Below are 14914 nucleotides of genomic sequence, written 5' to 3'. Positions count from 1 at the left end.
AAGCTAGAGAAGACAAAGGATCAGTTTAGGTCACTCTACAGCTTAGAGGGGACAGAGGAGGAACAAGCAACATGCAGGAAACCCCTTATGTGCTCCAACAACTCAACTTCAGAATGTGCAACCAGCCAGTGAGGTAAGAGGAAAAGTGGAAGACCAGAGAAAAAAGTGTGACATGAAGTAGGGAGTGAGAATCTGGGTAGAAATGCTGCAGAGAGAACTAGTAAGATGACAACAGAGAGGTGACCATCAGATTTAGGGACATGGAGGTTAACTGTACAGAGGTATGGAGGTGTGGATGTATGGAGACCCCTTGAAATGGGCTGAGTAGAGAAAGACAGGTGAGAAAGTGGACCAAGACTGTGGACAATGCAAGGTTTGCTGTGAAGGGGAGGAAAGAAATGGGACAGGATATAGAGGGAGATGTAGGGTCAAGGGGGTATAGTTTTATTGTTGGGTTGTCTTGGATTTTGGCTTTTTAGAGACGGGAGATACTAGAACGTGTCTGTATGCTGATACAGATGATCTAGTAGAGGTAGGGGATATTTGTAGGGGCTGAGACCTTGAGGGCTGGGATGGGAAGCACAGGTTGGGGGTTTCCCTTAGTGGGAAAAGGCATCTGCAGTCACAGGAGGAAAAGCAGAGGGTGTGACACTCTTTCCCCAAGTTCTTTTGATTATCTTAGATGCCCGGAGGCCCCTTCTGTATGCATTACTTTAGCAAGCCCCAGTCTCTGAATTTTCAGAAGAATTACAGATAGCAAAAATTCTTAGCCAAAGTAGTGCATTTTGAATGGTGGACTCTCAGACACTGCATAGGAAATACATAGCTGGGCTGGAAAGTGTCTTTTTGGTTTCCCTGAAGCCGCACTTTTTGGGTGAGCATCTACTACACTTATGTGTGAGACCAGCTGGGAAAGTTGTATCAGGTTTTTCCCCCTAGGATCCCTTAACCAAGTCATGGATCATCAAGCATTAAAATTAACAGCACCTGAGCTCTGAGTCGGCTTCAATTCTGTAGATCTTACTTTGTGCCCTGTGGGTTCTATTTTAAGTTCATTTGTCTTCTAGAATTGACTGCCAGGGGAAAAACTTTTCTGTGATTACTTTCATCACAGAACAATAATATATGACTTATCTTGGTTTCCTCTTTATCTTTTGCTTCAAGGAAGCACAGAAATAAATTTACTGCTTAATCATAAGAACTTAGAGCTTTGGTCTCTCAGATTTTTATTTTCTATCTTCACAACTTTGTTTTGCTTATACCTTTTCTTTTGTTTCTTTTTTAAATTAATTTTTTTATTTTGAAATAATGGCAGATTTACATGAAGTTGTAAGATATAATACAGAGGGATCCTGCGAACCCTTTACCCAGTTTTCTCAATGGTAACATCTTGCACAGTTACAGAACAATTTCACAACCAGGATATTGATATTGATCCAGTCAAGATACAAAACATTCCATTGCTATGAGGATCCCTCATGTTACACTTATAGCCACACACTTCTTTCTTGTCCCCACCCTCTCCTTAACCCCTGGCAACCACTAGTCTCTCCTCCATTTCTATAATTTTGTCATTTCAAGAATGCTATAGGGCTTCCCTGGTGGCGCAGTGGTTGAGAGTCCACCTGCCAATCCAGAGGACACGTGTTCGTGCCCCGGTCCGGGAGGATCCCACATGCCGCGGAGCGGCTGGGCCCGTGGGCCGTGGCTGCTGGGCCTGCGCGTCCGGAGCCTGTGCCCCACGGCAGGAGAGGCCACAATAGTGAGAGGCCCGCGTACCGCAAAAAAAAGAAAAAAAAAAAAAAAGAATGCTATATACATGTAATCATACAGTACCTAACTTTTTGGCATTGGTTTTTTTTCACTCAATATAACTTTCTGGGAATTCATCCAGGATGTTACATGTATCAGTAGTTTGTTCTGGGGGCTTCCCTGGTGGCGCAGTGGTTGAGTCCGCCTGCCGATGCAGGGGACACGGGTTCGTGCCCCAGTCTGGGAGGATCCCACATGCCGCAGAGTGGCTGGGCCCTTGAGCCACGGCCGCTGAGCCTGCGCGTCCAAAGCCTGTGCTCCGCAACGGGAGAGGCCACAACAGTGAGAAGCCCACATACCGCAAAAAAAAAAAAAAAGAAAGAAAAAAAGTTTGTTCTTTGCAGCACTATTTACAGTAGCCAAGACATGGACAGGTGAATGGATAAAGAAGGTGTTGTACATATATACAATGGAACATTACTCAGTCATAAAAAAGAATGAGGGCTTCCCTGGTGGTGCAGTGGTTGAGAGTCTGCCTGCCAATGCAGGGGATGCAGGTTCGTGCCCCGGTCTGGGAAGATCCCACATGCCACGGAGCGGCTAGGCCCGTGAGCCATGGCCACTGAGCCTGCACGTCCGGAGCCTGTGCTCTGAAACGGGAGAGGCCACAACAGTGAGAGGCCTGCGTACCGCAAAAAAAAAAAAAAAAAAAAAGAATGAAATAATGCCATTTGCAGCAACATGGATGGACCTAGAGATGATCATACTAAATGAAATAAGTCAGACAGAGAAAGACAAATATCATATGATATCACTTATATGTGGAATATAAAAAAATGATACAAATGAACTTATTTACAAAACAGAAACAGACTCACAGACTTAGAAAACAAATTTATGGTTACCAAAGGGGAAAGGTGGGGGGAGGGATAAACTAGGAGGTTGGGATTAACATATATACACTACTATATATAAAATAAATAATCAACAAGGAGGGCAATTCCCTGGTGGTCCAGTGGTTAGGGCTCTGTACTTCCACTGCAGGGGGCATGGGTTCTATCCCTGGTCGGGGAGCTAAGATCCTGCATGCTGTGCGGCATGGCCAAAAACAAAACAAAACAAAACACAAGGACCTACTGTACAGCACAGGAACTCTACTCAAGACTGTAATAACCTATATGGAAAAAAAATCTGAAAAAGAATAGATATATGTGTATGTATAACTGAATCACTTTGCTGTATACCTGAAACTAACACAACGTTGTAAATCAGCTATATTCCAATATAAATTTAAAAAAATAGTTTGTTACTTTTTATTGCTGAGTTGTATTCTGTGATGTGGATAAATATTCACGTACAAGTTTTTGTGTGAACGTAAGTTTTCATTTCTCTGAGCTTATACATTTTATAGTTAATTGTACCAGGTCTTTTTCTGTGAGTGGCTAGTATATAATCATAAATAAAGACCATCTACTCTTTTTGTATTGTGATTGTTATTAGCATGTTATTATCCTTCATCTTCCAACTCCTCATGGCCTGGAAAAAAGCAGGTGAAACTTGGAAGAGTTACATAGTGTGTTCGCAGGTCCAGTGGAGACTGAATTCTGATATATGTTCTCAACTCCTGGCTTTTATGTGGCTACTATGGAAATCACTGCAGCTCTTAAGACAGTTTATTTTTGCTTCTTCTCTCTGGAATCCTGGTCGATATGAAACAAGTTTGATTTCTAGTTGCTTGCTTAGGAACGGCTCAGAGGTGTGGTTGGATATTCTTTCAATGTGTGTGGGCAATTAAAACAAAAGTTCAAAACAGATGCAAGTACAGCTGGCCCCTAGATTCACTTCGTCTTGATCTCACATTTGAAATTAAGGTAATCACTTCATGGCACCATGGTTTTATACAAATCTCTGCTGAAAAGAATGTTCAATTTAGAGAAAGATACAGAATGAATCCACCATGAAACCCAAGCTGTGTGTTTTTATAGAAACCACATCTGACCAGCCATAAGGGAGAAATGGAGGGTGAGAAAGCGTGTGTACCTGTTCGTTTTTGAGGTTCTAAAGTGACACAGCCAGATACGGCTGTCACTCTCTCTGCCTATATTAGTCTAATATCTGGCAATTAAATTCTGTTTGCTCATTTGTTTCATTCAGCATTCTGCTCACTCTGTGCCAGGAACTGGGGTGGGGTCTGGAAACTGGGAGATTAATAAGATGCTGTTCCTATGCTCAAGGGGCTCACCGTCCAGTGAGGGGGAAGGTGATGTCTAAACAGTCACAAGATGATGCGCTAAGCACTTCCAAAGTGTATTCCAAAGTCTGCAAGTGGCAATGCTGCCAGTGGCAGCCTCCAGTCATCAGGCATGGTGGCAGCAAGGGGCTACTGGACTGGTTCAGCAGTGTGGTCTTGTCTGTGGTTATAGCTTGTTGTCCACTCTCCTTTAATTCTTGTATGTTTTCCAAGCCTTCCTGGTGATTCTACCTGATGTACTCCCAGTAAATTCTCTTTCTTCTTAAATCAGCCAATGTTGATTGATAGACTGCTAGTTTCAGGTATTAGGTATCCCTCCAGGATTGATTTACGAATGTAAATGCAGGACTAAGCCTCACCCAGTTGTGAAAATGATGAAATACTTCCATGTCAGTTGGTAAATAAACACTGCTCCCAGCCCCCTGAGGCCCCAGGCTCCCTGGTCCCTCCCTTGGGACCCTCTCTCTTCCCTACAATCCATCATCTCAAGGTGTTACACTGGGCACAGGTGCTCTGGTACTACAGGTGGCATTCTTTCTGATTGACAGGTGCCTCTGGTGATGCATCTAAATGTACACGGTATACATATATGTTATATATGTAAGTATATATAAATATCAAAAATTCGGGATGAATTCGTGTCAAATGGGAACTTACTGCACATTCTGTGTGGCTAATGTGAGACCTTTCCATATAAGCACATGTAGATTTATTCCCTTTTCAAATGGCTCCTTGGTGTTTCATTACAGGGATTTAACTACAAATGATTTAACCAATTTGGGGAGGTTTTAAAAAATAGAGATATTCTTCCCCCACATCTCAGTACCACCTACAAGGGTGTGGCCAAGACAGCAGAGTAGGAAGACCCTGAGCTCAACTCATCGCTCAGGCACACCAAAATGACAGCTATTTATAGAGCAGCTATCAATGAGAACAACCTGAAGGCTAGCAGAGACATCTTCTACAACTAAAAATATAAAGGAGCCACAATGAGATGGGTAGGAGGGGTGGAGTCACAGTATAGTCAAGACCCACACCTGCAGGTAGGAGACCCACAAACAGGAGGATGACCACAATTGCAGAGGTTGTCCCCAAGGAGTGAGAGGTCCAAACCCCACACTGGGCTCTCCAGCCAGGAGGAGGTCCTGCATTGGGAGGACGAGCCCTCAGAACGTTTGGCTTTGAATACCAGTGGGGCTTAATTTTAGGAGACCCAGAGGGCTGTGGTAAAGAGACTCCACTCTTAAAGGGCACATCCAAAATCTCACACGCTCTGGAACCCAAGGCAGAAATAGTCATTTGAAAGGAACCTGGGTCATATCCACCTGCTGACCTTGGAGAGCCTCCCAGAGAGGCAGGAGATAACTGGGACTCACCCTGGGGACATAAGACACTGGCAGCAGTCATTTTGGGGAGCTCATTCTATCACAAGGACACTGGTGGTGGCAAGTGCCATTTTAGAAGCCTCCCTCTAGCTTATGAGCCCCAGGACCCAGACTTGCGCAGTATCAGTCCTGGGATGCCCCTAGCCAAGCAGCTAGCTGGGCTGGGACACAGCCCCACCCAACAGCAGGTCAGCTGCCCTAGGCTCCTCTAAGGCCCCGGCTACCCTGGGACCCAGCCCTGCCCACCAATGGGCTGGTACTAGTGCTGGGATGCAACTTCACCCATCAGTGGGGCGGGGGAGGGCACCAGCCCCAGGAGCCCCCAAGCCTCAGCCCTGCCCACCAACGGCCCGACATCAGCTCTGGGACTCCCAAGGCCCTGCAGCCAGAGATCCTGGGACCCAGTTCCATCCACTAGTGGGCCAGCACTAACCCTGGGCCCCCTGGCCCTGCAGCCAACTGTCGAGATCCAGCCCCACCTGCCAGCAGGCCAACATCAGCTCTAGGACCTCGAGCCCTACAACCAGAGAACCCGAGACTTTGTATGGTGACAGATGGTAACTAGACTTTTCATGGTGATTATTTTGAAATGTATAGAAATATCAAATCACTATGTTGTACTCCAGGAAGTAACATAGTGTTGTAGGTCACTTATTCTTCAAAAGTAAAGAAACAAACCCATAGAAAAAGAGATCAGATTTGTGGTTACCAAAGGCGGAATGTGGGGATAGGTGGGGGTGGGCGGAGAGGGAATGGGGTGAAGGTGGTCAGAAGTTACAAACTTCCAGTTATAAGATACATAAGTGCTAGGAATGTCATGTACAACGTGATAATATACTACTGTATTATGTTATATGTGAAATTTGTTGAGACTAAATTCTAGGTGTTTTCATCACAAGGAAAAAAATATTTGTTTTCTATTTCTTGAATTTTGTATCTATATGAGATGATGGATGTTCACTAAACCGTGGTAATGATTTCATGATGAATGTTAGTCAAATCATTATGCTGTACACCTTAAACTTGTGCAGTGCTTGTACTGTACTTGTACTGTGCAATTACATACTGTAATTGTACAGTATGTCAATTATATCTCAATAAAACTGGAAGAAAAAAAAAACACCTACAAGATGGAGATTCAGGAAGTCTAGGGAGAGGCTGACCATGTGAATTTTCCAAACTCTCCAGGTGGTTCTCCAGGTCTGAGATTTATTGGCATGAGCAGTGCATCAGTTGCCCCTGCAAACATGAAAGCAAAGAAAAAGCCATGAAACTTCCTTTATAAAAGAAGGCCTGTCTTCTCCTTTCCAGGACACAACAGATAAAATAAACAATATAAAAGCTTGTGTTTAAAGACTTCCAGTCCTTAAGTTTATAGTTGCCCTGGCTTGCTACCAGATTGTAATTTTTCTCTGTTTAGCAATAACTAAAAGGAATGCCAGTCTAGAAACAAGATGAGGGGCAGAGCCCTCTCAGTAAGTTCCATATATACAGACCAAGCTTTTGCTTACAAAGAACATTGCTGTCCCTCTTGTATTTAGAAAAAATTCAACTTTGGTTGTCTTCCAGGAACTGAGCAGTGGCCAAACATCAGTATTTCTTCAAATTTGAAAGTGAATCTTGATTTTTTTTCATAAGTTGGCATAAAGCTCAGATGATCAACTACAGTTCTTGGAAAGGATTAAAATGTAATTCAGTTCAGCACTTCCAGGCAATCTGGAAGCTAGAAAAGTATATTTATGGGAAAAGAGGTTTATATAAATACATTATTCAATGACCCACATGATAGAGTTGAGAATAAGCATCTTGTGTTGGTGGATGATACCAAATTAGGTGGAGTTGCTAACATCCCAAATAGTGAGAACTAAACTCCCTGTGACCCTTTTAGATTGGCCTTGACACACTTTTAAAAAATGACCCATACCACAAATACAAGATGAAAAATGGCTCACAAGAGCTATAGTGAAAAAAAATATGAGATTTTCAAAGTTAACAACTATGTCACAAGTACAGAATTAGTCAGCAATAGAGAAACTATTGAGAAAACATACAAACAAAAAAATATGATACTGGAATGTTAATGAGGAAAAGATAAGCAAAACTCCTGAATACTTTTCCCGCATATGGCCAGCGTCAGGCCTTAACTGGAAAATACTCCTATCCAGTTTGGGTCTTCATAATTTTGAAGTCTATCTAAAAAAATAAAATGTGCCTGAAAAATATGGGTGACTTATGAGATAGGGGGAGAAAAATCTCTGAGAGAAAAATTAAGCTAATTGGAATTATTTAAATTGCAGAAAGAAAACTCAGAAACAACTTTAGAACTGTCTTCAAATATTCATGATGTGATTATGGAGTGCTGAATATCTTTTTCTCTTTTCTACAAAAGACACAACTGGAAATCAAGAGGTAGACACGCAGTAATTTGGATTAACTTAGATCTGAGGACATGTGTGCTTGAAGTAGGTTAGTGTACTGAGTAGCTGTGTATAATACCTAAAATGTACAGACCACGGACTCTGGAGCCAGACTGCTTGGGTTCAGATCCCAGCTCAGCTGCTTAATATCTATGAGCCTGATTTACCCGCAACCTGTCTCAGTTTGCCCATCTAAGAAGTGGGAGGTCAATACTGTCTGCCTCATAAGGTTGTGGGGAAGATAGTATGAGATGACGTAGGCAAGTCCCGAAAGGATGTGATTACTGGCTGATCACTAAGTATGGTAAAACTTCTAGAATGGACTCCTGGAGGGGATCCTTGAATCTTTTCCTAGACTGTCTCGAACTTATGGTTAAATTTATAGTTCTAATTTGAGACAACTTTGTGAACAACACATGGCATCTACGTGAAACATCTCACACAATATTTTAGCCATCATTTCAAAATTGCCTCACTCTATCACATTCTTTTTTTTTTAAATTTTATTTATTTATTTATTTATTTTTGGCTGTGTTGGGTCTTCGTTGCTGCGCGCAGGCTTTCTCTAGTTGCAGCGAGCGGGGGCTACTCTTCATTGCGGTGCATGGGCTTCTCATTGCGGTGGCTTCATCTTGTTGTGGAGCACAGGCTCTAGGCACGTGGACTTCAGTAGTTGTGGCACATGGGTTCAGTAGTTGTGGCTCGCGGGCTCTAGAGCACAGGCTCAGTAATTGTGACGCACAGGCTTAGTTGCTCCACGGCATGTGCGAGACCGTACCAGGGCTCGAACCCGTGACTCCTGCGTTGGCAGGTGGATTCTTAACCACTGTGCTACTAGGCAAGTCCCTATCACATTCTTATAACACAAAATTATAAATCTTGTGCACCCAGCTGAGACTGCCTTGCACACAGTACGCATATGAGATCAGGTGGATTGCAAACCTGGACATGGCTCATGAGAATATTTGCTCCTTGGTCTTTTGATATTGCAGAGATATTATCAAATAATCTTCATATCATATACCTTGGAATATATTCATGTCTGAAATTTGTGTTAATGAGCCAGTTTAACTCAATTCAAATAAATTCCATTTAGTTCAACTAAGCATTATCGAGGACGTGTGCTAGGCCCTTGGAACAACAAATGACTCCTGTTCTCTGCCTTTAAAGACCTCACAGTCTTACAAGAAGAAGAAGCAAAAATAGTTCATTTTAATATCACGTGACAGAAGACAAATTTCAGGGGCAAATTGCCATGGAGGCATAGAGCCTGAATGATGAGTTTTGCCTGGGAATCACCAAGGGCTCACAGAAGCCCAGACACTTAAGTGAACTTTGAAGAAAGAGGAGAGCAGAGAGAATTTCTCAGGTGAAGCTGAAAGGAGGTCTAGAGAGTGATAGCTTCTATTGGGTCCAGGGGCTGGATTTTTGTTATTGTTACCATTATTATTGTCTTTATACATTACCATTATTACTTTGACTAAGTCATGTTGGCATAAATCTGTGACATTTCGAGATGGACATGAACATGAAGCAGTATTTGAGACAACAAGAACTCAAAAGGCCATGGGTTTAAGTTGTACCTCTGCTTTGCAGAAAGATTTCAAAAGCACCACTAACAACTCAGAGTAAGAATCCTGGTGTGTATGTGCATGTGTGTGTATCCATCTATGTATGTATTTTTTGCCATTCTTACACATTTGGACCAAGACAACTTCTAAACAGCAAAATAATAAATGCCAGAGCAAGATGTCCTGTCTGTGATAAGTGGAAGAGAAAGCACTCTTTCTGGATCCTCGTTTGGAAGGGTTCTGGTCATATCCGCCCAATCACAGGGGTGTATGAGATGTAAGCACTCTTCCCTGTTTATCTCTGTGGTCCAAATTGGTGAAAGCATACAACATTCTACATGTAATGTGGGAAACTTCAAGAAATTTCAACCCCCTGCCTGCTGTTACTGACGCCGAAAACTTGGCCTCTGTACACTGGTGCCGAATTGAATATTGGAGACAGAGTTTTGGGTGAAGTAGAAAAGAATAACTTTATTGCTTTGCCAGGCAAAGGGGGACACAGCGGGCTCATGCCTCAAAAACTGTGTGTCCTCTTAAATTCCATATATATGTGCCAGCATACAGTATTTGTCTTTCTCTTTCTGACTTACTTCACTTTGTATGACAGACTCTAGGTCCATCCACCTCATTACAAATAGCTCAATTTCGTTTCTTCTTATGGCTGAGTAATATTCCATTGTATATATGTGCCACATCTTCTTTATCCATTCATCCGATGATGGACACTTAGGTTGTTTCCATCTCCTGGCTATTGTAAATAGAGCTGCAATGAACATTTTGGTACATGACTCTTTTTGAATTATGGTTTTCTCAGGGTGACAAAGTGAGAGAGTGGCATGGACATATATACACTACCAAATGTAAAATAGATAGCTAGTGGGAAGCAGCTGCGTAGCACAGGGAGATCAGCTCGGTGCTTTGTGACCACCTAGAGGGGTGGGATAGGGAGGGTGGGAGGGAGGGAGACGCAAGAGGGAAGAGATATGGGAACATATGTATATGTATAACTGATTCACTTTGTTATAAAGCAGAAACTAACACACCATTGTAAAGCAATTATACTCCAATAAGATGTAAAAAAAACAAACAAAAAAACAAAACAAAACAAAAAAACTGTGTGTACTAACCTGGGGGAATTTGGTGAGGAGTTTTATAACAATGGTTCAAGGGCAGGGTTACTGATAACGATCAGGGTGTGTGAAGGGCCTGTACTCCCTTAATCTGGCCTCAGGTGGTCTCCTGATTTTCTTTTAAGAAGGTTTCGTCAAGTAGTTAGCATCTTCCATTTGTTGGGGGGTTTTGTTCTGCAGAAGAGCTCAGAGATTTCGTTATATGTATCCCTTGACCTACCAACAAGAAATGGAGGACATGGAAAGGTTTCCGTGCTCAGGAGCCCCCACAGGGTCCTGCTCGGTTTCATTCCGGAGGTTTCTAGGACAGGAATAGTAGGAGAAATGGTAAGAAGAGAGGAAGGAAAGCTCGGAGGAGGACACAGGTGTCCTGCCGAGTCAGGCTGAGTGGTGGTTCCAGGGGTCTCTCCTAATCTCCCTCCAGGCAACGAGGTTGTTCTCCTGCTGATGTTTTCCCCAATAACAAGAAACGAACCCTGTTATAAGTCAGGCCCTCCTGCGGTTACAAAGAGGGCACCACTGACCACGCTGGTCCCCACCCAACAGGCTCAGGATCCTGGGGGACAAAGCTGCATGTCTGTCCCTGGACACCAGCAAGTCTCTGGAATGGCGAATGCCCCCGGCAACATTGACAGGAAGGCTTTATTTTCAGGGCTGGGGCGGGGGGAAGCAGCTGAACGAGGACTGTGCGGTGCTTTGCTGTGGTGCAAGGTCAAGGCTTTTTTTCAAAGCAAATGACAGATTGTTCTTTGTCCATCTGTAGCTAAGTGACACCCGAGGCCCCAGGAGAAATAGTTGGTGCCCATCACGGGATGCCACGCCCTCATCACATGCTTGTGTCAGGCTCTAAAAGGAGTCTGATGAGCTGGCCTGCCGCCCTGCCCCTGACCTCTGGCCAACAAGTCTACTTTCTCCCCCTTCTCTTCTCTGGTGTCTGGTTTCACAGATGCCAAGTAAAAACCTCATTGATTCAGCATTTGAAATCACTGGAGCTGAACTAACTAAAGTTTTCCCTTGCAATATACCTTAGCAAAGGGCTTAATAAATAAACAGAGATAAAAAGTTGTTAGAGGAAGAGGGGATTTAACCCAATTAAAATTATGAATGTATTGAAAAGATTTTAAGTAGGGTTGATGTGCTGGTCCTCTGGTGGTTGATAGGTTTTATATTTTGGCCCATCTCCAATTGATTGGCACAATGTTGAGAAAGATTATGCATTTTAAAAAAAGGAGAGAAGGAAAAGAAAGAAAGATTATATTTATTTATAATGTAATCTTTTATTATATATATTTAAAACAGCACTGTGATTGATTAGCAATGTCTGCGCTGGGCTCAAAGGAAATACAGGAGTGGTAGTAAATAGGCCAGGTGTTTGCTTCCTTAATAGTGCTCAAACCTCTTTTAGAAACAGAGCTGTAGAGAAAACAAACAAATGAAATGAAAGCAAAGAACATTAATTAAGCATTTATTGTGTTCTAGGCCTATGCTAGATACTGTAATTAATTTTTTCATTTGATTCTCTTTGTACTCTGAAAGTAGTAACGATCATCCCATTTTACAAGTGGGGAAATTGAATCCTATAGAGATTAAGGTGACAAAGGCCAGATGGCCAGTTGGCAGCAGTGTCAGATTTCAAACTCAGGTTTGGCTGATGCCAAAGTCCACTGTTCTTTCAATTAAAATAAAAAGGACTTCTAGTTGACAATGCATGAAACGAATCTGTATGTTAAAAGGCTTCAGTATGTATGGGAACACTTTCAATTAAAATAGTTTAAGTGGAAGGAAAATGGAATAATTAAAAAAATAGTAATTCAAAAGAAGAAAAAGAGAGAAAGGGAACGAAGACAAGATGTGACAAATGGAAAACAATTAGCAAGATGGTAGATTTAAATCCAACATAGCAATAATTAGATACGTAAGTAGTCTAGGCCACCCCTAGTAAAAGGCAGAGATGATCAGATTGAATGAAAAAGCTAGATCCAACTATATGCTGCCTATAGGAAACACACTTTAAATATAAAGGTGCAAATAGTTTAAAAGTAAAAGGATAGAGAAGGATAAGTCAAAAGAATGCTGAGGTAGATTCAAAAATAAGAAATATTGCCAGGGATAAGGAGGTACATTACATAATGGTAAGAAATAATTTTATTGAGAAGACATAACAATTCTAAATGTGTAGTACCCAATAACAGAGCTTCAACACATCTAAAATAAAAACTGATAGAAGAAATAGAGAAATCTATACTTATAGGTGGAGATTTCAAGACTCTTCTCTCAGTAGCAAGATAGAATAAGCAGACAAAGCAGACAGAAAAATAGTGAAGATAGAGAAGACCAAAACAAAACTATTAACCAAGTTCACCTAATTGACCTTTATAGGGTATTCCACCCAACAGTGGATACCTATTCTCTTCAAGTGCAATATAATCTGGACCACTACAATCTGGACCATAAAGTAAACCTTAGCAAACAAAAAAGAATTGAAATCAAAGTATGTTTTCTAACCACAGTGAAATTCAACTAGAAATCAATAAAAGAAAGATTGCTGGAAATATCCGGTGGGTCAAAGAAGAGATCACAAGGGAAATTAGAAAATATTTTGAATTGAATGAAATAGTCGAAAATGCTGACATTTTACAAAGTCCACCTGGTCTGAATTAGTGTGATTCGCTTGCAGGTTTTCAGGCAATGTGCCACTGGGGCAATTTTATTAAACTACAGGAGCAAGGACACCATGCCCTCCTCGGTCTTTAAATGAAGAGCAGACGAGTAATGTCTGTACAGCACCCTCCCCCCCGTTCCCACTCTTCCTGCAGCCCTGGCTCTTCCCTGGTTTCAGGTCACAAAGGAACACATACGCAGTGGAACTGCACTCCAGACACCATCCTAGTGTTGAGTATTTCTGGGAGAACACCTTGCCCATGGTACAATCACTGTGCAGTGAACCAAGAGCTGGGAAACTCTCACCTCAGGGGGCAGTAGTCACCTGTCTTCCTGGCTCTGGGTTTAAACACTTTCAGATAACACCAAGTATGTCTTGCCCTGTTGCAAATCTCTGAAGAGCATCAGAGGCCTGTGTGAAATTCATGCCATCATCGTGGGTGAGACAGGCAGAACGGGGCTTACACAACAGGAAAAACCAACCCAAGTATGGGGATGTATAGATTACATGTTATGAATAGTAATCATAACATGTATCTACTACTTACTCTGTCCCAGGCATTATCTCTTTGAACCTTACAGTAACCCTATGAGGTAGGTGCATTCTGCAGCGGAGAGACTGAGGCACAGCAATTTAGATAAATTACTTAGAGTTCCACAACCAGCAAGTGGACAGACCTTGGATTCCATTCAAGCAGTTTGCTCTGGCAGCTGAGTGGCTCAAGAGGCTTCATAATGAAATACATAGTCTCAACTAGTCCCCACAAGGACCCCTGAGGGAGGCCTTGTGATTAAATGGGGAAATGATGCTGGAGGAACTGACAGAGACCCAGAGAGGTTAAATCACTTACCTGTGGTCCTTAGGCTGTTATGGCAGATCTCGAAATAGGACTCAGCCCTTCTACTCCCCAGGCCAGTGCCCTTTGCATCATACAATGCTGCCTCCCTCACCTGGGAGCCCTGGGAGAATCACTCATATTTCTTACATCTTGGTGTATATACTTTCCCAAGCACTAGTGTGACCAGCTGTAGATGCATGTATGAATATGATGGACAGAGCAGAGGCGGTATTACTGGGGCACAGTTCAGAGAGCTGCCAAGTATGGGGGAGAGGGAAAGGACTGGGGATTATGGGGCTATGTGGGTCCATCTAATATGGATCTGGTCAGAGAGTCTCAGGTCACACACATGAGCTGTGTGACCTCAAGAAAGTTACTTAACTTCTCTGAGCCTCTATTTCCTTGTCTTAAAAAATGGGGTAAAAATACTAACGGTTTCATGGGGTCACTGTGAATATTAAAGTGGTCAAAGCACATAAATCATCTCATCCATTGCCTGGCACACAGGAAGTACAAAGGCAACATTGGCACATTTTCTAAGTGTTGCTTCTAAGAAGTGATTGCTTGTGTGTACACTCCTATAACTATAACCTCTGGATGAAAACAAACAAACAAATAAACAAGTTTTTCTCTTCCCTTCTTCCCCTCTTGAGAGTGGTGGTTTCTACCTGTGTGACTTCCCCAGGTGCTCACCAGCCTGGGAGCTATGAGACATTTGCCTGTCAGGGCCTGTTCCCACAGTCCAGTTCAGAGCCTCTCTCTGCTTTTAGTACACACCCACCATTTAGGAAATTCCTCCCCGGGTCCAGAGAGGGTGTGTCCAGCAATACATTTTTTGTTTGTTTAATCTTTTTTTTTTTAATTAAAAATTTTTTTAATTTTTATTTTTTATTTTATATTGGAGCAGT

The sequence above is a fragment of the Mesoplodon densirostris genome, chromosome 4 (assembly GCF_025265405.1).
Source record: "Mesoplodon densirostris isolate mMesDen1 chromosome 4, mMesDen1 primary haplotype, whole genome shotgun sequence".
In the NCBI taxonomy this organism is placed as follows: Eukaryota; Metazoa; Chordata; class Mammalia; order Artiodactyla; family Ziphiidae; genus Mesoplodon; species Mesoplodon densirostris.
Note: the sequence above shows the minus strand (reverse complement) of the source record.